At 36.3% G+C, this 14,464-nt stretch overlaps 1 protein-coding gene across 3 annotated transcripts in view; it reads left to right on the plus strand.

The window, feature by feature from the left end:
* The first annotated feature begins 278 nt into the window (after positions 1-278).
* LOC117321771 (poly(rC)-binding protein 3-like) overlaps positions 279-14,464 on the plus strand; it is a 228,122-nt gene continuing 213,936 nt past the window's right edge. Inside the window, exon 1 of one of the 3 annotated variants that reach the window (XM_033876310.1) lies at positions 279-318. The gene's annotated coding sequence lies outside the window, so the exon portion shown is untranslated. The remainder of the gene's footprint in view (positions 319-14,464) is intronic. The other 2 variants (XM_033876298.1, XM_033876319.1) reach the window with 2 other exon arrangements.

Raw genomic sequence — 14,464 nt, forward strand, 5'->3', positions numbered from 1 at the left:
TTACGCAATATTTATTTTACATGCAGTTTGCTATGATACAAAAGATCTTCAAATGTTTCTTTCCGGTTTATATGAGATTGATAAGCTTGTCACTTTTTATCTTGATTTTAGACCACATAATCGCTAAAATGAAAGATTTTTATAATCATTTCATAATTCTCTCATATGAAATGAAAAACCAATTGAGATATAACATGCACATGCTATAAACCAAGTGTAGATTTACCAGGGATCTGATTAAGTGTTGTCTTTATATTACAGCTCTGTATCCTCCTGGTTTTGTATAGGATCAAGGAGGCAGTGATTTGGGAACTTCAGGTAAGATTTCAATTTCTTATTTAAATTAAGGAGCAGATTCGTTCCTCCAAACAGTGAATGAACGTTACATTCACAAAGGTTAAGGGTATGTTTGAAGAGACAAGTAAATCGGCACCCCTTGTCCATACATAAGTAGTAGACCAGCTCTAAGAAGGTATACAGCTTATAATGGAAAACTTAACTAGTAAGGGAACTTTAGGATTGTATGAACTTTCTGTACTGAGAGTATTTCTATAGTTCCATTTGAAAAACAGGAGGTTAGCTGGTCATGCATTAATTAGCCCCTCTACAGAGAAAGTGAAGTGAACCACACTTTCTTCCTTCACACTTTCTTCCTTGGGAAGGTATTGATGATTGATATAGAGATGCAAGAAAAAGTTTATAGCCAGAAAATAATGCATATAAGATACCTGTACTATTTATGTTCAATCTGTCAAAGTAGAGATTGAAATTCTGTTTGTCATGTCAGTCATATTAATGCCACCAGTACTGCATTCTTTAAGATAAATGTCTGTTTATTATGAAATCCATACTAATACGTTTTTTGTTTTTTTTTGGAATACATTTTTTTTACCCTGGCCAGCAAGATGTATATAGCCTTCCAGGGTTAATTTACCTGAAATTTTTTTCGCTGACTGTAATCTGTATGTACTGTATTACAGGTACTTAGTATTTTAATCAATAAATATGTTGATTCATTTGAAGCCTTTGAATGGCTAACATTTGTATAGCTGTGACTTGGTTTGCATTGTCTCAAATTGCAGTAGAAATTGAAAATCAAAGCTGTGTGTTGATTTAGCCTGAACTAATGATTGTACCATGGCAGTTGAATAATTCATATCATCATAGCTACAGTGAGACCATTGTTATCCAATTGTCAATACATGTAGTGTTATTATCAGCAAATACTGGTCACTTCTGTGTCGTGATGGCGGTGCCTTGTCCTGTCAATTAGAAACGCGCACCAGTAGATGCAAGCTTCACTAATCGCGGTCATAATATTGAAAAGCACTTTATCTAAATTTTACATCAGCGGTCTATTTGCTATTTCGACATTTACAGAGTCAAAAGTCCTCGAAACGCTTCTGTGTACATTTTACGCTTGTTTTGTATTTGCTGATTCGTCATATGTCAATATTTGAAGAAGGAGATATTGTGACTGGAGGGTCCTCTGTCAACATTTTTCTATGGATTCCTATCCGGAACGGAGATAATATCCCGATTCCGGAGGTGACGTTGCTTGGTGTGATGTGTGTTTGTCTCCCCTTCTCTATAGGAAAATCATCATCACAATTAAAGTCTGGTTTGTAGTATATTTTAAGCTGGTATAAAAACGTCCTATCTCTCTGTGACAGACTTGAAGGATTTACTCACTGGCCATTATTTCTTGATAAACCATGGTGCCACTCGATTGTATATCAATTCAAGAGCAATCAAAATCGCCTGTGCAAACGTATCAGGGGTGAACTTGATACAATTCTTACCAGTAGTTTCCTGATAAATTACAGTCGAGCTCTAGGTGACTGATACAGAATTGGCTGTAATATCTGAAGGGGTGGGTGGGTATCATTAAAACTAGTTGTGTTCTGCTACTGATAACGGCCATTACATAGGAACCTGTCACAATCTGGGCGTTAACTCCATGGCAGATTTTGTAGCTCTTTTTTTCTTCTTTTTGCCAATTTGCTGCGAACTACAAATCCTTTAATCTTGATATCACAATGAACATCTTCCGTCTGTAAAAAATCATTCTGTGCTGCATATTGTCTTATTGGTACACATACAAATGTATATAAACAAATAAAATCTGATACACATGTCTCTGAAATCAAGGTTTGGTTTTTAGGAGACGAAAGGGTAGGATTATCTTGGATTTAATCAGGAAAGCTAATCAATTTTAAAATGATACCCGAAAAAACTAGGAATAATTCATTTCATTTCAGAAATTTCATAAGTAATGATACGCATACAATGTAAATTAGGGATACAGATAAAATGAGGATAAAGTAGTGAAACGTATATACAATGAGGATAAAGTAGGGATAGGTATAAAATGAGGATAAAGTAGGGATAGGTATAAAATGAGGATAAAGTAGGGATACGTATAAAATGAGGATAAAGTAGGGACACGTATAAGATTAACAAGGAAAGTTGTGATAATTAGCATTGCATGGTTAATAACATTTTGGACAAAGAATTTCAAAATTTTCGAGGTAGAATTAAGGATGTTTAATAATCTATTCCAGTGCAGTAATGCTGCTGTAACAAGCAATGCTCATCATATAAACCAATCAACAAGTTCCATGTACACACTGAATGACACTGGAGTCCTTGTAATGTTTGGGTGCATTAAGTGCAGCGATCCACAAACTCAACAGTCCATTCTCCATTGAAATTAGTGGTAGGACTTCGGAGATTTGTATATCATGTTGGACAACTTTGATTTGTCAGAACTCTTTGGAACCCCCTAATGTTGTGTGGTATCAGATTCTGTAGGTGACATGGAGTGCCTTTGGCATCCCCAACGCTGTGAACACGTGTACATACAGCTAAGTAAAAACAAAAGCTGTCAAGCTGTCGTGCAGGGTATCGGACTCTTTATCTGGTACTGGGAGACACGAGGAGTCCAGACCAAGACGAAAAGATTAAATTGTTTATAATGGACAGGATATTGATTTTCTCTACAGAAACACAGAAATACTTCTTTTTCGTAAATTCATGAAAATTGCACTTCCTTTTTTACTGATGGACGGTATAACACTGTAGAGTTTTTATTGACGAAGATATGCTATTACTTGTTTGTCACTATCCTGCAACCAACTGTGATTTTTTATTCAATGAGTCTGAAATCCCGTCCTAATATTTCTCATTTGATATCAACTGTAGCAATAAGTGTAAGATATTTCACCGATAATGACAAGCTGAACAAGTGAACGCTTTTTCACAAAGCCATTTCACAACATTGACATCGATGCGGCAAGATGTGCAATAAATTCCTGTATATTTTGCAAAATGAATAACATTGGCAATTGTGTCCCACAGAAATGTACACTGGGGTGTCTGATTGGTGGGGACCAGAGTAATCAAACCCTACTTTTACGCCCTGAAGAGTTCCGCAGAGACTCATTTAATGGAAATTTTCGCCTCCGATTCACAGGATGTTACTTAACGCTCTGCTGAGCAAGGCTTATGGAAAATTGAAATAAAAATGTTGGGAATGATTTTCTGATAATGTAACCGTATTTTGTATCATGGAGCAGATTTGACTGCTATCTGAAAAGGAGGTTTGATGCAGTTTCAATTCCAGGGGAGATTCATGGTTTGAAAATCTGAGAGGTATTTAAACACTCTAACTATTCATTGCATAAACTATAATGTTAACATTTGTGATCTATTATTAGCTCACTGGTTACGAGTAACCGTGAGCTAATACTGTACCCCGCGTCCGCGTCCGTTTCCGCATTGGAGTCGGTGTCCCACCCCAGGACTTTAAAGTTTTTGGGGTAAGTTTTTGGAAAGCTTTTAAGTCCAAAAATATTTACCTCACACCCTTCTAATTTGGTTTATACATTCATTACAGGTCTAGGAGTGATGTTATGGCAAAATCATGCAGAAAAAAATTGTGATTTTTCGCATTTTACCATTTTATTGACTAATTTATTTGGCACCAAAATCCACTTTAAAGTTTTTGGGGTAAGTTTTTGGAAAGCTTGTAAGTCCAAAAGTATACACCTCACACCCTTCTAATTTGGTGTATTCATCCATTAGAGGTCTAGGAGTGATGTTATGTGACATACAATTTCAAAATGACATGCTTATACATACATAAAAATGAGTGCATAGTGTGATTGCTGCTGCCGGTGAGCTTCACAATCATTGATTGCACTTGTCTAACTCTGTTATAACTAAAAATTAAGTTCATCATTCTTTGATTACACCTATATAAGACCAGATTATAAATACCAATGATAGCAGTGTCCTAATTTAGAGGGGTCATTATAGATGTAAGTTGAATGACCTTTATTGACCTTGATCACAATGTCGGAGATTTGATCTACTGTAATCACGAGGTCAAAAGTGTTTTACCCAACATTATCACAAGGTCATATGTCATATACCCAATTTGATCACAATGTCAATTTGATCACATGGTCAATTAAAGGTCATTTATTTAATGGGATCACAAGGTCAAAGGTTTGATCACAAAGTCATAATGTCGTATACCCAATTTGATCACAAGGTCATAGGTCACAGATTGTGGTAACCTTACTTGGTAAGATTACTAGCCTTCCTAAAGAAAAGTCCTAGAAATAAATCTTGTAGGTAAGCTATAAACTGCCAATGTAAGTATTAAGGCTGAGATTTGATTCTGTCCATGTTCAATTAGAACTCCATCTAACATTTTTTTTTTATGAAATACATACTACTAAATTTTGTTAGATGCAACAGGCAGTGATTTTGGGAGGAGTAACTGTAGACAGGAGGTTCAACCTATCTCAGGCCGAGCCTATCTTTATTGTATAATTGCATGATAAGATGTCCCCAGGGGGTGGCGGTCCATAGAGATTATACTGTCCCAGTATGTAGAAGACAGATGGGGTCCCCACTAGCTACAGTTACTATGTTCTAGAGAGTGATAAAGGTGGTAAACCAGTGGTAAACCAGTGGTGCTCTGAGTGGTGCTCCGAGTGGTGCTCCGAGTGGTGCTCCGAATGGTGCTCCGGGTGGTGCACGGAATGGTGCTCCGAGTGGTGCTCCGATCAGATTTGTATGCATCAATCATGGTTGGTCCAATTTGTAAACATTTTCCAGAGATTTAAATCATGTTTGAAAATTGATTTAATGATAAGCATTTCTGATTGGAATGATAGATTTAGGAAATGACAAATCTGATTGGAATGATAGATTTAAGAAATGACAAATCTGATTGGAATGATAGATTTAAGAAATGACATATCTGATTGGAATGATAGATTTAAGAAATGATAATATTTAATGCAAAATTTTAGATTCAAGAAAATGACCATATTTAATGCAGAATTTTGAAGTTTTTTTTCCAAACATTTATGATCACATTTTCACAATGTTGGAGTGAGAAATAAAGCAAGATTCCCAAAGTGTAGGCTTTTCATTGTGGCCAGGTTTTACTTGTATATAGGTTTACATTCATTTCCTTCCCACCGAATCAGTAGAGGGACAACTGACTGGGAATCTGATGTGGTTGTGAATTTGATCCTCTTTGGAAATGGCTACAGGTTTCTCCTGTGGAGGCAAACAACTGTGGCTTCCTGTTAAATTTGGTGCCACGACCAGGTATATAGATCATATAATGGAGGGCATCAAAGATAATTCAAGATTGGAAAGAATGAAATGAGGACAGAAATCTGTATAGAAGGATGGCTCTGAGGAGAAGGAAGTTAGATTGCTGGATTTTTTATTTGAAAGAAAACACGAAAGATTCCAAGATGATGATCATTACACAATGTTACAATGAGTTACTTTTTGGTCTGTGTGTGTTTTTAACAAACCTGGCAATTTGTACAAGGTTTTATGGTTGTTTATCAGACTAACACATAACATGAAGCTTGTGGTTTATCATAGACTATCAGCAGGGTCAGGTTCCAGCACAGATTTCAGTGACCTGAGCCAGTGCTAATTCGCTAATTTGAGAGGGTCTGATATGAAATCTGTCTATATACCAATCTTCATATGGAATGTTTTGATAAATCTTCTGTGGTTGGAGTGCTGAGACTAGGTTTCAGTTGGCTTGCTTAATTGGTTTGAAATGGAACAGTTTTTTTTTTAATTTGATAAGCGCAAATTGATAAGGCTTCAGTATTTACTGGTATGCTGCTGCTTCCTTCACAAACTTCAAAACGTTCTTCAACATCATCATCATAATAAAGGTATCTTGAAAAGATTTTTGGATAAATGTATCGGATTCAAAGCACAATAAATACCAAAATATAATTACACAGATTTCACATTTAATTGAAGTTTATTGAAGTTAACTTTCAAATAGATTTTAGTTAAAGAAAATAAATTTAAAAAATAAGTGTATAAACCAGCCATAAAAATGTGCAAATGAAAAACTTAGTTTCTTCCAGATTTTTTACGGCTGGATTGTGGACTATTGAACACCGTGTGTTTAGTGGTGGTTTCTTTGTAATGAGACACTGCTATATGGAGCCAACAGTACATACATACATAGGACCCACATTATAGAGGAGGCTGGCTAATAGTAACCAGATGTGGATTTACATTAACTCCACTAGTCGGTGTAATTTATAATTTTCTGCCAGGGACTTTAGCTGTTTCCTTCAAGTATAGCCACCTCAAACCATCTGTGTGATATGAATTTTATTTTATGTGTTTCCCTCTTTATTTAGAATTTTGGGTGTGTGTTTGTGAGGAAGAATAAAGAAGAGAGGGTGTTATTAACTTTTTCTGTTTTTGTATCTCCGTGAGTTTTTCAAACAGAGTGTCTTCTTAAGGTGCATGATCACTGCTCATGAATAAAGACATAAAATATCAGAAAACCATCAAATTTCACACATTAATACAGATAATTTTGATTGGAAGAGGATTGCAATATTTGTGAAATTACAGTCTTTGAAACACAACATGGACTCAGGTTAGGGATATAGACAAATTATACTTTGTTAAATAATATCTGAAAATGAATTGTTTTTGACACGAGAATTGTGATCACCTTTTAAGAAAGTGCTGTAAGGGTTGCTCTCGGGGAGCTCTATCTGTTTTTTGCTATTCTCCAGGAGAGAGGAAAATTTAAAAAAAACTAGATATCATTTATATTCCTGTTGAATATTTCTTTGAAAAAATCAATTTTGCTTCAAACTTTCTTGAGTATTGAGGTAAAAAAGAAATTCTCAATAAAATCCATAGAGAAAATCATACCCCTGTTCAGATTTTCCACAAAAATCCAGTTGGCTTCAAACTTTTGTGAATCTCCGGAAATTAGATATGGATTCTGAAACAAATAATGGTTTAAACAAACAACACTATTTCCTGAAGTTCCAATGATATCTCAATTTGAACAGAAGTAAGTAAATGAAAAAAATGGAATCTTGAATGATTATTCGCTTGTTATTTGTTAATTTAGTGAGTACATTGTTTGCCATGAACTGTGAAAATAAGAGATGTGTTGAAGAGAACTGAAGCACCACTGGACAGGCTTATTGTCAGATAACCTGTCTGGTTTAGAATACTGAAGCAAACACCTGGCAATGTTTTCCTCACCAAAGTTATATAATTTATAGCTTAGCTAATAAAGCTCATGAGAAGTTCCATATGATGATAAAAGTTTACATTGTGACTAGACAGTTTACTAACATCCGACAGTTTACTTACATCCATATTATAAATAACGGAAATTTTCATGACGTTGTCATTTAATGATAAAATAAATGATGGCTATAGCTTTGTCAAATTCGTAATAAATATTGCTGTTCTCTGTCCACTTACATATCCAATATTATCTTTCCTGTTGGAAAACAAATTGCTGTTGTGCTACTGATAAGGTCTATTAGGTGCATCAAAGATATTTTCAAGACCAGTCCTGGTTTTCCATTGTGCTGCCTTGGCATCAGCTTTTTGATAGAAGTTCACATACTGCAGCTGAACCATGACCATACGTTGACAGGAAGTGGAACTCTCTTAAAACAGAGGGAGATAGGAGTTCCAAGGTCATTACTATGATTTGTTCATGTTGCCCATTTCGATCCCACAATGGTTGGAAATAATGATACTTGCACTCTGCTTAGTTGTCTCTAAACAAATTACAGTATTGTATAAACTTGTTAAACTTCTGTGAATTGATTACAGGTTACAATTTACCTCCCAGGATCTTCCTTGGGAAAGAAAATTTGGGTCAATATTTATAAAAAGTATAATTATGACAAAAAGTTTTAATTACTATAGTTTATGTGGACTAATATAGGTTCACAGGAATGTTTTAATTCATGTGGTATTTTTTTTAATTGTAATTTTAATGCCAAAGAAAAAATATTCATTGGAGATAAATCTGACAAAAAATAATTTTATATGTACACAGATTCTAGTAAAGCAAATTAAAAATTTTTGAGAGATGACACAAGAAAACCCTGATATATACAGATATTATTACACACCAGACTGATTACCATTGGTGTTGTTTCCTACTGTCAACTGTAATCAGACAGTCATTAGTTAACTCTGGACTATTTTGTGTAATCACTAGAAAATGTAGCACAATTTCAAATTCCTTCCCGTTCCTTGATACAGCTGTCTACAAATCGTGTTGCACAGTGGCTTCTGCAAGCCATACTTCTACCTCTAATGAATTAGTAATGTTGTGAGATCGAAATCGGGGAACGGCATCTATTCTGTATAGACGATAATCACACGGCGTCCCCCTCCTTCCCCAGACCCCTCCCAAGGCACTGTCCCTACAACACATTTGTCTCCTTATTTGATAAACAATGCGTCCCGATCTCCCTGAGGCGCGGACGAGTTCTGATATAGATACATCACTATTTGCACAGTCAAACGTCTAGCCCCAAATGGGTTTTACTCGGCATTGGATTGAAATACCTCTTGGCCAGCCAAATAAGATTAGAATGTTCCGTATTTTTAAAGATTTTTCACAGATTTTGAGATTGAATTCTTTGAAAAAAGTTAATTCAATATTGATGTGTGAATGTTTATACACATGTTACCATGTCCAATATTTCCGTTCGTCGTACGTATTAGAGCCAGGTTTAACGCGATTACCATATAAAAAGCATTATAAAAACCTAGTGCCATGGTAAATACAGAAAAAAATCACAGGGGACAAGGAGGTGAAGTTTATTCATGCAGAAGAAACCTGCCAGACACTTATTTAGGATGGAGTACATTAGTTTCACTTTATGTCAGGGTTATAGAGAACTTCTGATTGTACATTCTGTAATGATATGGTAATATACATTCTGTAATGATACGATAATGTCATTCTGTAATGATATGGTAATGTACATTCTGTAATGATACGATAATGTACATTCTGTAATGATATGGTAATATACATTCTGTAATGATATGGTAATGTACATTCTGTAATGATATGGTAATTTACAATCTGTAATGATATGGTAATTTACATTCTGTAATGACATGGTAATATACTTCGTAGATCTCAGATTTTATAAAATGAAACTGTTTCCATTTAATTTATCCTTAAAAATGTTTCTGTGAGTCAAGTTTTTCCTAGTTCCTTTTAACAATGTAATAATCAATCATACCAAGAGGAGGGTAGAACTATATGTAACAAAGGTTCCTTTTAACAGTACAATAATCAACGAGGAGGAGGGCGGAACTATATGTACAGAGGTCCCTTTTAACAATACAATAATCAATGAGGAGGAGGGCGGAACTATATATAACAGAGGTCCCTTTTAACAATACAATAATCAACGAGGAGGAGGGCGGAACTGTATGTAACAGAGGTCCCTTTGACAATACAATAATCATGGATAACAAGAGGAGGGTGGAACTATATGTAACAGGTCCCTTTGACAATACAATAATCAACGAGGAGGAGGGTGGAACTATATGTAACAGGTCCCATTGACAATACAATAATCAACGAGGAGGAGGGTGGAACTATATGTAACAGGTCCCTTTGACAATACAATAATCAACGAGGAGGAGGGTGGAACTATATGTAACAGGTCCCTTTGAACAATACAATAATCAACGAGGAGGAGGGCGGAACTATATGTAACAGGTCCCTTTGACAATACAATAATCAACGAGGAGGAGGGCGGAACTATATGTAACAGGTCCCTTTGAACAATACAATAATCAACGAGGAGGAGGGCGGAACTATATGTAACAGGTCCCTTTGACAATACAATAATCAACGAGGAGGAGGGCGGAACTATATGTAACAGGTCCCTTTGAACAATACAATAATCAACGAGGAGGAGGGCGGAACTATATGTAACAGGTCCCTTTTAACAATACAATAATCAACGAGGAGGAGGGCGGAACTCTATGTACAGAGGTCCCTTTGACAATACAATAATCAACAAGGAGGAGGGCGGAACTATATGTAACAGGTCCCTTTGACAATACAATAATCAACGAGGAGGAGGGCGGAACTATATGTAACAGGTCCCTTTTAACAATACAATAATCAACGAGGAGGAGGGCGGAACTCTATGTACAGAGGTCCCTTTGAACAATACAATAATCAACAAGGAGGAGGGCGGAACTGTATGTACAGAGGTCCCTTTGACAATACAGTAATCAATGAGGAGGAGGGCGGAACTATATATAACAGAGGTCCCTTTTAACAATACAATAATCAACCATATACCAAGAGAAGGGTGTCACACTGGATGAATCGGTCTAGGGAGTGTTCAGTGTAATATGAAGGACTTGTACGTTGGTTTTATAACAGATGTTTAGATGTCTGGCAGTTTTTCCCACCTTTGACCAAAAGCCAATACATTATACCGTATCTGAGGGTTTGAATTGTCTGTTTTTTACCCTAGGGCCTTGTGTGAACAAATGTAAAATGGATGGTTGAGAGACCATAGTAAATAAATCTCGTGAATATAATAGAATGTGTTTTATTCAGTTTCATAACCAATTAAATAGCAAAAAGAAAATATAGTAGGATGTCTCAGATATAAACTTGAATTAGCGGAAGACATTTAAGATTGGAAAAATATCCTTAACACAAAAACTGTTAATGAAAACTGAATCACAGGTATTAAACCCGAGAAAAAGTCTGTACAATCTTAGGACCATATGTAATACTGTGTTAGCGACAATATTGTTTCATGGTCTAAGAAATTCATTAGCTCCTTTTCTCCCTTGAAATATAATGCGCCATCAATACTTCAAAGGATGGGAAGAGTTGATATTGGAATCCAGGGTAAATAAGGTAGAATTACATGTTTTAAATCACCAGGTGGGTAATTAGATAAGTCATTTTCATTAAAAGTTTGGGTTGTGATGAAATTGAAAAGTTGCATGACGGAAATGATCAGCAACTACATTGACAAATCATATAATTGAAAATTTCATAATTACAGTCCTGACTGGGAAAATGATGAAAGAATTTAAGAACTTAAGTTATGAGAGAAACTCAGGGTTACTTGCATCAAAGACAAAGTTCTTTCATTTTGCACAATATTGAAATTGGAAACAAAATCCTGGAAATTTATAGTTCTGTGTGCTAAAAGGTGTTGGAAGATAGAACCTTGTAAGTATAAAGATAGAATTTTGTAAGTAACTGAATTTGATGATTTTATCAATTGCTGTCTGGTCTACTTAAATCCCTTGTTTAGCTCTTTAATTTTGGTACATAATTAGCTTTGTTAACTTTATGAAAATGAAGTCTCAGTTAAGCAATCGCCTTTTGTTATAGTTCAAAACATCAGAAAGTGAGGCAGAATTTTTATTTACATTCTAGTATGCTGTTTGTCAGGACAAACTGGCACTGTGGATCCTGTCTGGTGTAGAGTTGTCTCTCAAGGTCACAGGGACCCAGTGTTACAGGATTGGTATAGGGCACAGTGTAGCATAAAGGGTTAGCATTGAAGGCTCCTGTAGGGCTCAGTGTAGCATAAAGGGTTAGCATTGAAGGCTCCTGTAGGGCTCAGTGTAGCATAAAGGGTTAGCATTGAAGGCTCCTGTAGGGCTCAGTGTAGCATAAAGGGTTAGCATTGAAGGCTCCTGTAGGGCACAGTGTAGCATAAAGGGTTAGCATCGCAGGCTCCTGTAGGTCTCAGTGTAGCATAAAGGGTTAGCATTGAAGGCTCCTGTAGGGCACAGTGTAGCATAAAGGGTTAGCATTGAAGGCTCCTGTAGGGCACAGTGTAGCATAAAGGGTTAGCATTGAAGGCTCCTGTAGGGCACAGTGTAGCATAAAGGGTTAACATTGAAGGCTCCTGTAGGTCTCAGTGTAGCATAAAGGGTTAGCATTGAAGGCTCCTGTAGGGCACAGTGTAGCATAAAGGGTTAGCATTGAAGGCTCCTGTAGGGCTCAGTGTAGCATAAAGGGTTAGCATTGAAGGCTCCTGTAGGGCTCAGTGTAGCAGCTTAGGGCCTAAAATGTCTCCGATCAAAGCTTGTCTCAGATCGAAGGCCAGTGTAATGAGAGGAGATTGTGTAATTTCTGTTGCAATAGAAGGCTTGTATAAGCCTTGTGTATTCTAATGGAGGGCTTGTAATGAAAGGGCTTTTCTGTTGTAATGAAGGGCTTGTATGATACCCAGTATATTGGAGGGGCCAGGTCAGTGCATCTCCTGATCCTGGGAATGGAAGGTATCATGGCTTACGAGAGTGTATAGCCAGGTGTCTTCTGATATGGCGTAGTGTATAAGATATGTACTGGTCAGATGATATGGAGAAGATGTCTGTTGCCAAATCCCCATTGACCAGTTCTAGCTCCGAACCTGCCAAACCAGTGGTGAATGGTGGCGGAGCTGATAATCTGATAATGGGGATGGATGGATGGAGTCGGACCAAAGCATTATTGAGTTAACTGCTATCATTAACAAGTGATAATGGACTGGCCTTTGATTGGAAGCAGGAATGGTCAGTCTATCAATGGTCAGTGTGGTAAATGTGGTCAGTTACGATGACATTTTAGCACTAGTAACCAGGTTAGGACAGGTGATAATTGGTCAGGTGCTTGTGTAATAATTAGGGAGTTGTTTCTGACTTATGTGGATTCTCAGCTACATGACCAGTCAGTAAACAGTTTAGTAGGAGATACTCTGGATAGCCGGGCCACCCACCAGTCTCTCTTAGGACATATCATTCAGACAAAAAATGTTATGCTAGATTGTATGTATAAATATGTATCTAGAGACAGGGACGAGTCCGAATTGCCGACTAATATGCACCTACAGGTTTGGTGTACATGGGATTACAAGGTTTTATGTCAGCTTCGGCATTTGGTGCAGCATTCAAGATCGGTTCTGAGCTAAGATTACCATAATCATGATTGGCTAGTTAGTAAATGTCCTCACAAATCATTGAATATGAATGAATAGAAGTGTTCTTTTCATGTGACATACAATCATATGTTGGCCATTGCCTTCAAAAGAATTGGTTCAGAAAGTAATTTTACCTGAATAGTGTGAATCCCTATTCTCTGATTGGTCAAAATGCCAGACTGTTAGTTCTGATTGGTCTATAAACTCCAAAGATACACCTGAACTGGCCTCTGTTGTCAGGTGAGACTGTTTTATAGGTTGATTTGTATGCATTAGATGATAGTTTTACTACACATGATGAGTAGAGCTACTTAGCTATGATAGCTATATACACTTGTAATTCAGGTGTAGTTGGGAAGGTGAGACTGCGGACTGACGGGTTCTGATCCATATGGCATTCTGATTGTCAATTTAAAATTGGCACCACATAATAATTGGCACTGCAAAATACAGCTGGCATTAAGAGTTTATGGATTATGAGTTATGGAAAACAAGTTTTCAATATTGTTTAAAGTCTTTGATTGGTTTAAAATTCATAGAATGATAAATGCTCAAGTTTTCAAGTTATACTATAACAAAAACATTTATTAGAGCAGTATGAGCAATGAATAGATCTATCGTATGTAGGATCTTTGGAATTCTATACAGAGACTCAGCTGAAGATGTGCAATATGTAAGGAAATAGTTGTGACAAAGAACGGCTGAATTTTCCATCTGAAAAATATTTTGCATTCTAAATATGAATCACATCGTTAGCCAATCAAACAGCTACTATTCTGTCGGTCCAATCAAACAGCTACTATTCTGTCTGTCTTGTATTATAAGCCAATCAAACAGCTACAATTCTGTCGGTCTTGTATTATTAGCCAATTAAACAGCTATATATATATATATAGCTACTATTCTGTCAGTCTTGTATTATTAGCCAATCAAACAGCTACTATTCTGTCGGTCTTGTATTATTAGCCAATTAAACAGCTACTATTCTGTCGGTCTTGTATTACCTGTTAGCCAATCAAACAGCTACTATTCTGTCGGTCCTGTATTACCTTATTTCCACAAAAAAATACCTCTTCTTCATTTTGGCAGAATCAACAATAAATTTTAAAATAGAAAGCTAAATTTGGTTCACAAATAGACCAGCCCAAACT

Source organism: Pecten maximus, chromosome 2, assembly GCF_902652985.1.
Source record: "Pecten maximus chromosome 2, xPecMax1.1, whole genome shotgun sequence".
Lineage (NCBI taxonomy): Eukaryota > Metazoa > Mollusca > Bivalvia > Pectinida > Pectinidae > Pecten > Pecten maximus.